Raw genomic sequence first — 13733 nt, forward strand, 5'->3', positions numbered from 1 at the left:
TGGCTCAAAATCCCAAATCCCAAAATCCCTCTGGCCACTGTGCAGGACTTGTATCTGTCATTCCCAAGACGAATTGATGCTGTATTGGCCGCAAAAGGAGGCCCTACACCATACTAATGAATTATTGTGGTTTAAAACCAGGCGTTTCAGTTTCATTGTCCAACCCCTGTATATATATATATATATATATATATATATATATATATATATATATATATATATATATATATATATATATGTATGTATGTGTGTGTGTGTGTGTGTGTGTGTGTGTGTGTGTATATATAATAAAGTAGATGTACAGAGCATGCAATGTGAGGAGTCACATGGACTTTACTATGCTCATATTGTAATTGATAAATTTGAAATACAAGATTTTGTCATATATGCGGTTATATATAGTTTGCAAGTTAGGCCTCCCGGTGGTCCAGTGGCAGGATCCTACACGTTCGTTGCCACCTCAGCCACTGAAAGGTTAACTCTCAGTGCCGGTCCAAAGCCTGGATAAAAATGTGAGGGTTGCGAAAGGAAGGGCATCCGGTGTAAAACCTGTGCCAAATCATGTGGATCAAATGATCTGCTACAAACAGCGGCCCCTGCCATTGTGTGGGACTAATGCTAGGATAAAAAATAAATAAAAAGTATGCAAATTACAGTGAAATGTCGAAAAACTCTTTAGAACGTGTGTATAAATGACTATATTTTAAAAATTAGAAATTACAAAGAAATAAGAAAAAAATTAAATATTTGTTCAAAAATAGTGATGTACAAAATATGTATTTTGTTTTACATGTAGTAACAGTAAAAATACATACTGCAGTGTGCTCTCTGGAGTCAATTTAGTGCAGAGTGACAGAGAAAGTCTTTAGGAAGTCCTGTGGGATTTGTATGTTGGACATGTCCACATTAAGGAGTCTGATGGCCTAAAGGCCTCCTTCTGAGCCTTCCAAGCCTCTCTGATAAGTATGAGACTTTAAAGGAAATCTAACAGCATCCTTCGGTGTTTATGAAAATTTTAATGTTGGCCCTGTACACTCTATCTGAGTCCTAAAGTCATTCTGGTCTTCCACAGCAGGCTAAGTGGAAGCGTCATGAATTTTCATAGGGTCATAAATAGCACATGCTTTGACATGAATGCACCACAGCATCTCTTGAGGTAGTCCCAGGGGTGCCATGAATTTAGATAGAGATTGCAGGTTGACCCACTGATAACCTGTGCACTTTAATTGGAGTCCTATCAGAATTTTTCCACTTCGCATTAGTAGGTGCAACGTTGTCGATGAAATAAAAAATAAGAAATCATTTAGCTGTTCAATTTGAATGACATAAAATGAAATACAGCACACTTCGGCAATCAGTTCTGTGTAACTTCTTAGCTTTTTTCTTTTAATTCGTCGTGTTGTTGTTGTTGACTGGTTTATATTTGTGCTTTCTAGCCTAGCTTAGATCACTGCTATATCGCTATTGATATAGTTGTCAGCTAGCATTACACAGTGAAAAATGTTGTGCAAAAACTAGCTTCATTATTATATATACCCTTCCAGTCTTAATATTTTATTATTAAACAGTTTAATCACTATTTAATCACCATTAGTGCCATAGACAAAACAAAATGATGTAGAACAGCAATTAAATAAAGAAAGCTAAATGTCTTGTGTAATTTATTAACTGCTCTCACTCAGATACTAATGCGAATTTATTGAAGACAGGTAAACCTGTTAAAGCTTCAGTGATAGAGCTAGTATTAACTATACAACATAAAATATAACATACTATAAAGTAAAGAATTAAACATTTTTCCAATTAGAGCTGGAAACAAAATAAGGTCAAATCATGATGGCATGTCCAAATAATTGATGTTCAGATGGAAACATCGTGGTGAACTGCCATCTAGGGGGCCACTATGTGCAAGAAAACTGAACGAAATGCCCTCTAGGGTTCCATTTCAGTGGAGAATATTCGATGTGCTGCCCCATAGGGTTCCCCTGTGTGGGGGGAAACATGCTGAAGTGCCCTCTAGGGTTCCCTGACAGTGGAGAAATCATGATGCAGTGTTTTATCGGATTCGCTACATGTGAGCAAATTAGATTAAGCGTCTTCTATGTGATCTTCTTCTATGTGATGCATCTACAGTAGAAAAGAACACGAGTTAATGCAATCCAGGAGTCCTTTATGAACTGACGTTGCTTTCAAAAAAAATAATGAAATTATTAAAGTTTTTCTTACTACTGCTCATTAGGGATCTAACTCCACTTATTTCCATAATGTAGGTTTATTATTAAAAGTGCTATACTTAGGCATAGACATGAAGCAGGGAAAGTGCTGTAAGTAATCACTTTCCCATTTTCAGTATAACTGCATGATTGGAAGTCTGATACTGCTTTCATATACAGTTCTATAAACAAGGAGTTTATCATGGAACTAATATTTTGGAAACAGCATAGTGAACAATATGGCCTGTTTATTTTTTTTATTTTATCTATATAGATCTAGAATAAGCAACACTTACAGTAAAGAACGTCGGCTAGCTCTCTAGCTAGTTCACTTTGATTTGTGCATTAGCATTGAAGGTGCTTCTTCCTTTTCGTCTTCTGACAAGCTAGCATGCTTTACATAAAAGTTACAGTTCATATTGGTCGCCAAGTTGGTTGATGATGTCACTAACTCAACTGTAGTGACCTGTAGTCTGATGGCTGAGAAGCTCAGGAGGATCAGACTCCTCAACACAGGTATGTACTCAACCCTTAGGAGTGATAAACACTACTCCATGGACCATCTGCACTTTTACTGTCACTACATGTAACATAATTGCACATCATATTCATATTAGTTTCTGATTTCTTCATATCTGTTTTCAAGTTCTTGTTTCTAGTTCATTTACATGCACAGTCTAAGGAGGAGTGGGATGGGTTTTCACTTCACTGCAAGATGTATACTTTATATTACTGTGTACATGACAAATAAAAACCATTTCAAACAAGGAAGTGGAATTTTAAATGGCGAACCCAGACAGGTGAAGTGATACACACAGTGAAACATCCCAGTCCAGGTACAGGCATTCTTGGAACTAGACTAGAACTAACTGTTGTGTAAAAATAACACTTAAATAAATTTTAATATAGTTTATGTAAAGAAATTTGGGAAATAATATGCCAAGCTCCTTACAGTATAATGAGCAGAGCTGAGGATCAATCCGAGACTCTTGGGGCATCTCTACCACTACACCAGCTATATTCTTTTATGCCAGTTCATCGCTTGATTAAAGTGAAAACAGATTCATGTATCCATAATGTACAGCATATATTCCTAATTATGAAAGCAACATTTATCTTGAGATTTAAAAAAGATAAATGAAAAATTCATGTCTGTAAAAGTATTATTTGCTGACTCAGCAGTGTAGATCTAAGTGATTTAGGGCAAGTTGTGCAGTGCGTTTGTGGTGCACTTACATCTCCTACTACACTACTTATTTATTTGTTTGTCCTTTTTTATTTGTGGATTGTTACTCCCATTTTCTTCCAGCTTTGGTCATTTCACTCAATTCTCAACTGCTACCTAGCTCTCTTCTAGCATGTTTGTTCTTCCTCTGAGACACATAAAACCTACCGCATCTTGTCAAATTGCTGCTCATGCTGCTTCACAGTGCAGCTGAACACTCAGAGGAAAGCACGATTAGTTAGTGTCGATCTGATTGACACAAGAGAACGTAATGCCATCCATCCCACCCAGACAACACGGCCAATTTTGCTCTCCTCATCGATTTTAGCTCCTGATTAACGCCTCAGTTTAACTGGTGTAACTGGCTACAACTGGTATCTTAGCAAGCACAATGTGGCCCTAATGGGAAGGAGAGGCTATTTGAGCATGACCACTGCTCAGCGAGAGATTATCAGGCTGTAAAGTGAGCGAGGATGGTTGGCCTGTCCCTGTAGGATGCAGCCTGGCTCAGCTGCATGAAGAATGGGGCAGACATAATGGGAAGCTGAACAGTGACAAATGGCTCCTTTTACAGTATCTGGTCTCATCCTTCTGACTTCGCCCATGCCCTTGACATGTATTTGTCCCAGACCACAGTTTACCACAGCTTGACTCACAGCAGCAGGGCTCCAATCTGCCTTCTGCCTGTTTTCTGCAGAAAAGGTTGATCTTATAGACGTGAGAATATATAGGATGCCATGATTACAAATTCAAATTTCTATGAAGATGTTAATTCATGTGAATTCCAACTGTGATTATTAACTACACCCTGTTACTGTCAACCCTGCTATCATTAAAGAGTAAAATGCAGCCATTATCAGCAAAGAAAGCTTTGAGCATGGTGCCCTGTGATCCCATCCAGTGTGTTTCCCATTCTCCTGCCCGATGTTAATGGCACAGGCTCCTGTTTCATCATCTAAATGTAACATAAGGAATATTGCGGTTATTACAGAAATTATTACAGAGAGCGTGATTAACCTTTTACCTTCTCATATCAATAGGGGTTGTTATTCCTAGTATAAATTATTAAACCACAAGTTATTCTAATCAGCTAATCTGTGCTCTAACTGTTTCTCAGGGAAGAACTGCTTAACCCAGTAAAATAGAACAAACTTTGGTGCACTATACCACATCAGCTTGCGTATGAGGAACCGTCTGAAACTTTTAACCTCGCTTCATGAATTTTAATAGCGTGAAAGTACGCTCGCCAGCTTCTTTTTCTTTTCTTTTTTTTTTGTGTACTGTATACTCCATGTTTAAGTATGTGTATCTCTGCACCCTAAACAACATGCTGAGATGCTGAGATGAGCTGAGGCTCAGAATTTGGCAGTATGGGCTTTCAGTCAGGACAGGAGCGATTTATTAAGGCTGTGGAGGCTTTAAAGCGCTCACAGTCTCAGCTATCCCTCTGCACACTAATGAGGCCTCCAGATCCCCGCTGCTGACTCAGCGAAAATCCACCAGCACAAACCATTAATTATCACCGATCGAGCCGGCTTTCAAAGAGCACTTTAGAACTGTTACCAAATTTAAACTAGACGTGGCTGAAGATCGGACGCGATCATCACATTAATGTACAATAACTTGTGATAACCGGAAAACTCAGCAATCAGATTACGAATGTGGATACTGAGTAGCAAAATATTATGAGTTAAAAAAAAAAAAAATGGATATGTGCCGAGATTTAAAAGCAAGAGTGTTCCTTTCCTATCAAATTGAAGTCAATATTCAAAGCTAAACTATTAAAATCCTTCAACAGTTCTATCCTTTAATAGTTTATCTGTTCGCACACTCATTACCACGTTTCATTTTTCAATCAGGACTTCAAATTAAATAGATCTTTTTTTTTTTTATCTTTATCAATTTAATAAACTCTTAACACTTTTTTCCCTAAAACAGATTTGTAGAAAATTCAAATAGATTGAAAAGGGACGATAAATCTGTTTGTCTTGTTCTTTCTCTACAGCAGTAAAAAAATAAAATAAAATAGAATAAAATAAAATAAGCTTTTGTTTTTCTTTTGTTTTTCTCTTTTTTTCCCCCGAACCATGGTAGACACAAACACTTAAAAAGTGTCTGCTGACTGTGACTGCAATTCTTTTTCTTTTCACTAAAGCTTACATGCATGGTTGCTTTCATCTTTCTGATGCTTGGACATGCACCGATTGATCAAAGGCGCTTATTTCTTTCTCCCTTAAGAAGACACCAGTCGATTCATTTCCTTTCTTCTCCACACAAGGCTGTGTTTTCCCATCTCGACACGGATCAAAGAGAAAATCTCAAAGTACCTTTTAGAGGAGTTACTGAAATTATCTTCAAAATACTCCCAAAGGCGTCCTCAAACTATAAGGCCAAACAACACGCGTTGCGAAATTATACAGCGACGGGAATCATGTGTGTATTAACAGAAGATACCGACAGACCTACAAAGAACTGTTCTGTCTAACATGAGTATATTAAAAGGAAAGAGCAAGGAGTGTACCTGATGGAAAATATGAGGAAATGGCTTTAACAGAGGTAAAAGCACTATCAGTTCAATAATTCAATAAATTACCTTATGGAGAATTTTGTAATCATTTTGGTTTTTCTTCTTTATAGCTTCATAGTAGTAATAATGTCTTGTATACTTACATCTGGACCTGCTGGTGATGTGCTCAGAACATCAAACTATTCATCCATCCATCGGATATACCCGCTTTATTCCTAATTAGGGTCACGGGGGTCTGCTGTAGCCTATCCCAGCACACATTGGGCGAAAGGCAGGGGTACACCCTGGACAGGTCACCAGTCCATCACAGGGCCACATAGAGACAGACAACCACACACACTCCTATGGGCAATTTAAATTTACTAATCAATCTAAGGTACATGTTTTTGGACTGTAGGAGGAAACCAGAGTACACCCACAGGGATAACATGCAAACTCGACACAGAAAGGTCCCTGCCTGTTCGAACCCGGGATTCAAACCCAGGACCTTCTTGCTGTGAGGTAACAGTGCTATCCACTAAGCCACCTTGATGCCCCAACATCAAACTATATTAATATCATTTTAAAGAAAATGCTATGACTATTTCTACATATAGATGGTTCAGTCAAAGTTCTCCCATCTGATCACCTTTATCCTATGACTAAAAATTTCTACATTTCTTGGATGTGAGTGGTCTCTTCCAGAGCGACTTCACCTCCATCCGCTAGACACAAGGACTCACTGAACGGTTTGATGAGGATGAAAATGATATAAATCACATGCACTAGCCTTTACACTCACTAAATCTCAGCCCAATTATGGGAGATGGCACACTTTAAGACTGAGATTTAAAAAATCTTTTGAAAGAATGGTTTTCATCGCTTCAGGACAGATCCAGAGACTTGTACAGTCACTGCTGAGGCACACTGAAGCTGTTCTGGTGATCTGTAATGGCCCACTACCTTACTATTTTTTTTTTTTCTGTATGTGTATGTGATCCCGTTTCAATCTGGAAATATCAGACCTATCAAATAAGAAACATTTGGTCTCCAAAAAGTTTCCAAACAAAATTTCAGATATTCACAAACACCACAACTCAGCAACCCAATATGAGCAAAGCAGCCTTCGGTCTCATGTCTGAACATATCATGTACTGTATGTATGAATTAAAAATAAAAGAGAAAATCTTTGTGCTTGTTTGACTTTAATCTCAATTGTGTAACTGGCTTTGAAAGAGGAAACTGGATTTTAGGGTGTTTATTTGAAAACATTGTATTTTGACAAAGTATTAAAATGTGGTAGTCTTCCTCAGATAAACTTTTATCGGTGTTCAAATCTAAAGAGAGAAAATGCTATGAAAATTTCTCCTTGTTTCCGAAATAATTTCATATTTGTCAACGCTAGACTTTAGAACAGCATTGGAATGATGTTTTCTTCAAAGTCCTCTTGGACTTCTTTCTGATACATGACAGCCCACTGTTATGAAAGTTAAATTACTTCAAGCTGACCTTAAACTAAATTATACATTATAATTTGTCTGAAATTTTTCCCTTTTCAGTGAAGAGTGGGGAAAAAACTGAGGACAAAATTCAAATGGTTTTTCAGCCTGAGGACTTTTTTATCTACTTAAATGTTTTACACACTTCAAATATTTTGTGTGGGGTCCTGGCTTCAGGATGCATCCAATTAAACTTGTAAAAATCTTTGCTTCCCAAAGATATTACTTGGTACTTTAAAAAATAAAAAAAAATAAATCATGCCAACACACAAGTTGTAGCAGTAATGTGGCAAAAACAGAACCTCATTCTTTATAGCGTTTGGATAAATGGTTGGTTGGATGGATGGATGGATGATTGATTGGTGGGTGCATGGATAGATAGAAAAATAGATGGATAACTGATTTATGAATGGATGGATGGATGGATGGATGATTGATTGGTGGGTGCATGGATAGATAAAAAATAGATGGATAATTGATTTATGAATGGATGGATGGATGGGTGGATGGATGGATGCTCTTGGCTTCAGGATGCATCCAGTTAAACTTGAAAAAAAATATTTGCTTCCAAAATATATACTCTGTACTTTTAAAAAAGAAATCATACTAACACATGGTAAGTGTGTCAAATGACTCAAGAATACAGAGAATCTCATCCTTTAATAGATAGATAGATAGATAGATAGATAGATAGATAGATAGATAGATAGATAGATAGATAGATAGATAGATGACGTTCATGTCCTCTAACTGGATCAAAGTAAAAGAGTAAAATTTACACACAGTATTTTCACTACAGATGAGAATGTACAGATTTGCAATTTTCTGGCTAATAAAGCCCGAAGTTTTCCGCTTCACTTCTTAGTATAACTCCACTTTTTTTTTTCTTATTAAGTGTCCTTTTGCTTATGTCCTGCCTTCAGCTATAATGATTACATAAACATATTTTATGCCTATGGTGAGAAGCAAGGGCAAGCTTTATTTTCTTTTTTTTTTCATTCTATTTTTACACAGTGGCATTCTCTCCAAAAGAGCAATGCTGTGGATTACTGACTCTTAAAATGAGAAACAAGTACTAAGGGCAATTTGTTTTAGTGTTTTATTTTTTATTATAAACCTTCTTGTGCATGACTTCCTATGACTGAACCAAGTCTTTCACTCAGACGTTGATCTCTTATGCAAACAGAAAACACAGAGAACATTATTCAAATTTCTACTACTAGAATTTAACTACATTCAAGACTTCCCTTTCTCTATCCCTGACCACATATTCCAGCTCCTTCTGAGGGACTCGCTATATATTTTCAGGTTCAACTGTGACTTATAACCTCTGCAGCAATCCTGGGTCTGTCCAGAGTTGCCCATTATGGTGTCCTTGGAGCATCCTTGTCAGCTTCCCAAACCTCCTGGCTCCATCTAGCTCCTCTTATTTCAGATCACTGACACTATTATGACACTCTTGTGGATTGTTGAAGTTCTCCTACCACCCTGGAATCTCCTCCACCAACCCTGCAGAAGAACTAACTGCACATAAGCCCTTTTTATTTCAGTCACTACCCACAACCATGTTAGAGCTTCCTAGACTGACCAGAAAATGGAGAGCTTCGTTTCTGATTCTGTTTTCACCATGCACTTTAAATAGAGCTTCCCCATAATGCATCACAACTCCAAGGTCCAAACTCTGGAGAGTTTTACATGTCCTCCTCACTCTCTTTGTCTATGCGGTTTTCCTCCTACTTTACAAAACCATGTCAGGAGATAGATTGGATACTCTAGATTATAAATCCAGGGTGTGTTGTTTTTTTCGGATCCACTGTAAGTCAGACGGGATAATGAAGGAGCACATAAATAATTTTAAAACTTAAAGCTCAATCAGGTTTTATATATTCACTCCTGCCAGACAGACAGATGATCACAGACCTAGTTGCATCTGCCAGGTGATTACAACATCTCCAAAGATCAACCCTGTTGCATAACCCTGTGTTTAAGCCTCAGAAAGTAAACAAGCTTGATATGTTCTGCTTGGAAAAGAGTCCAAAAACCTGTTAGACATTACAGGAAGACACTTGTATTAAAGGAAGTGCTAGAATTCTCTCCAGATGAGGCCTCACTAGATATCAGGGGTGCCAATCATTTTGAATCCAGTTTTGCTGGGGAAAATCACTACTTGAGACATTGTTGAAATAATTTTGAGTAAAGTCTTGCTGTGCCCCCATATCTTTAAACCGATCTCACTTGTCTTCATTATATAGCGCTTTCCTGTATTTTTGTAAAAGATGCCAGTAATTTTAGAGAACCTGTATAAACCAGTGACTTAAAATACAATTAGTCACTTATTGTGCTGAGTATTGCAATCAAAGTCTATATTGTCTTGCACCAGCACACAACACATGTAATTGATCAGCCAGCTACTGCTGCAAACAGCATGGGTTCCAGGCCATGGCACAGCATGATCAATACCCCCACCTTCACTACCAATTAACATAGCGGGTGTTTAATCCGTTCCCTTGGCTCGGGTTCCTCTGCGTATCGTAACTCATGAAGCTATATTGCCACGTTACATTGCTAATCAGTTTTTTTGTTATTCTATATAGTGACAAGAACAGAAAGTGTGAGACAGTTGGAAAAAGATTGGGAAGAACAAGCCAAAGAGCAAGAAAAAGAAATTCTGCACAACTACAAAGCTGTCTTCATCGGCACCAAATAAAAGTTAACCTCCCATGGGGAAACCCTACAGTCTCCAGTGGTGATGAGCTCTCCCTTCAAAGGTCATCCGCCTCATGGCTCTGTAATGAACAGTGATCGAAAATATATAGAGAGAGATAAAAAGCCAAGCCAGAGCCAGCAGTTTCAATTATGAAGAGAAATAAATGTTATGTTCCATAAACTCTTCATTAGTTCACTTTTGCATTTACTAAACACTAACAAGGCTTTTCTGTTTAAAGCCTCTTTTGCGCACAACTCTTTTTTTTCTAGTCACTGATATGGAGCTTTGAAAGAAAGAAAAGAAGCTTCAGAGGCTCAAAGAGAAGCCATATTTCTTGTGTGTATGCAATTAGAGATGCTGTTCTTTAAGACTGGCTTTGAATCCAAAGTTTTAAAAAATGGCACAAGACAAGATTTATATTGTGTGAACATTAATACCTTCTGTTTCCAGGAGGTAAAGATGTCGAGAAGTTATTCCTTATTAAGCCCTCACATATGCAGGTATGAATTTTGGTGATGCATCTCCTATCTCCTATTTAGGATATCTATCTATCTATCTATCTATCTATCTATCTATCTATCTATCTATCTATCTATCTGTCTATCTATCTATCTACCTATCTATCTATCTATCTATCTATCTACCTGTCTTCTATCTATCTATCTATCTATCTATCTATCTATCTATCTATCTATCTATCTATCTATCTATCTATCTATCTATCTATCTATCTATCTATCTATCTGAATCCATACTCCTTTTATACTTTACTATAGGTAGCTTTAACAAATGGATTTTATTATAAATAAAGTATTTATTTTTCTATCTTTAATGGCTGTGTATCAAATGAGGAGCCATTTTGGATTATCTTATATTGAATATGATCTTCTTCTGGATTATTTTGGTTGTGGGTATTATTGATCGCTAGATACGTGTACTGTGTAAGAGAATTGATTATATAGAAGTTTCATATTTCCAATTTGGAATAAGATAGTAGGCTGTGAAATGAGATATTATACCTAAATTAAGATAACGCATTTTCTTCTACCGTCTGAAGTCAGTTTTACTCTGTGCTGTGATTTCAGCAGTCTTTTAAGATTAGTACTTGTCAGACTGTATGAGATGATCCCAATAAAATGCGCTAACAGGCTGTATGATAACGTATTCTCCATGTCAGATTACACACTGACGATCCTTTAATGATAGACTTGCCATTAAAGTAAATTACTACATTTGGATTATGTGCTTCTAGCCAAATCATTATTTTAAAGTCTTTTAATGTCCGTTAATTCAAATCAATTACATTTTATTGGTATAGCACTTTTAACAATGGTCACAAAGCAGCTTTATATGTAAATAAAATTCCAAAGTAAAATGATCAAGTTCAAAATTATTCTTAATGACCAAGCCAGAGGCTATATGAGAAACCTTGGAAGGATACGGAAGAAACCTTGAGAGGAACCAGACTCAAAAGGGAACTCATCCTAATCTGGGTGACACCAGATAACAAGATTGTACAGAATTTCCTTTTTATAACTGTACAATATATTGTCAATTGTGTAACTAGAAGCTTTAAAGCAACTTATGAATATGAGCATCAGCATGATTTCTGAATTCAATATAGTTTTAAAAAAAATTTCTTCCAAATGTTTAAATCATTTCAGTGATGGAGAACCGGAGCGCAAAACTGACTAGCGGTTCAAATCTATCTCCATGGTCTCCAAGTGACACTATCCACAGTAATCCTATGTATCTCCAGGTTGTCCATGTGAGGCCATCCTCAGCAGCAGCAAGAGGCATTCAAGTAATTAGACTCCAACCAGAAATAGGTCATATCCGGTAAACAGAAGAGGTCAGGATCACTGGTACCACCAGAGTAGCATGTGTAGCATGTGAACAATCATTAATCTGTCTTAATAAGAGTGTGTTAAAAATCCATTCGTAACTCTGAACTTGTAAGAACTAACTATCGTTTTTTTTAAACACTCGCAGTAAAGTAAAGACTATGATGATAAAAAGGAACAAAATACGATTCTACAACAACAAAGATCATATAAATCTAAAAAGTCTTTTCAGTTACACAGACAGTGAGCACTGCTTACATTATGGTCTTTCGTCTGTTTGTATTGTTGCTAGTTTTGTTGACCAAACCCAGAGCCGGCTCCTGCCGCAGATAATCACAGTCTGCGCATTTGAAGTTAAGCCTCGGCATCTCTGGGTCTCGAGCCGTCTACAAACCAAAGCACCACGGCATGTTTGTTAACTGTGTGTGGATGCATTTGCTTGGCAGAAATAGGAACAGCAGGGGATGTTTTGCTTTTACAAATAAGTATTTCCCTTCGTCACCCTTATTTATTTTACCCAAAGTTCTGAATTGTATGACCCGATTTAAAGAAAGAAACCAAACAAGTCTGAGCAGAGGTGAGTAGAGCAGCCAAATACTTATTTACTTGCTAGTAAAAATAGTTATTCAAATAATAATAATAATAATAATAATAATAATAATAATAATTATTATTATTATTATTATTATTAGTAGTAGTAGTAGTAGTAGTAGTATTACTGTTATAAAGGTACAAAAAAACAACACACATTCCATTATCATTAACTGAATTACACAAGACTTTATATATATATATATATAATTTATTTTTTTTAAATAATATAAATTATATAGACATTATACTACAGAGCAGGTAAACACTTCTGTAAAGTGCCTTGCAATCATGTTGCAATCATGCAGTCAGCATTATCATACATCAGGGCTGTTAAACTCCATTAATTACATTTTATACAACAGTTCTATTGAATTTCTCAATTGTGAATAGTCAGAAAGTCTTGATTCATTTTCTATAGCAGCAAACCTGACAGAAGATATGGCTGTAATCCAAATCAAAGAGCACAATCACACACACACACACACACTATGGGCAATTTAATGATGCCGATTAGCCTACAGTGCATGTCTTTGGACTAGGGGAGTATACCAGTAAAAGCCCACAGAGAACATGCGCAGAGGTGCTGGGTAAATGTAATTTTACCACTATATACTGTATACTGTACTGTTACATACCTTTGTATTGTGCTATCAATTCCTAACATAAACTTTTCATATGACTTGAGTCATCCATGCAGAACCCAGATTCACATGCGTTAAATTAACATACAAAACTTAGACAGCAATCCTGCACCTGCACCTCTATCTTACCTTCCTATCTCAAACTGTGAGTTTTTGCACTGGTTGCTAATGTACAATTAATGTAATTAAGATTGTATTTAAAGGAAATGACAACAGCTCGAAATAACCCAAGATCATGCAGTATTTGCAGAGCTTTAATAACTCCAATAAAACAAAATGCAAATAATTTGCAAACAAATTGTGTTAATGCTTTGGCTAAATAACATTAAGAAATCAGTATTTGGTGGAATAACCCCGATTTGCATGCGTTTTGGCTCCATGCTCTCCACCAGTTTTTCACATAGCTGTTGGGGAACTTTATACCACTCTTTTTGCAAAAAAGCAAACAGCTCAGCTTTGCTTGATGGTTTGTGACCATCCATCTCCATCTTCATCTTCCAGAGG

This window comes from Hemibagrus wyckioides, linkage group LG01 (assembly GCF_019097595.1).
Source record: "Hemibagrus wyckioides isolate EC202008001 linkage group LG01, SWU_Hwy_1.0, whole genome shotgun sequence".
In the NCBI taxonomy this organism is placed as follows: Eukaryota; Metazoa; Chordata; class Actinopteri; order Siluriformes; family Bagridae; genus Hemibagrus; species Hemibagrus wyckioides.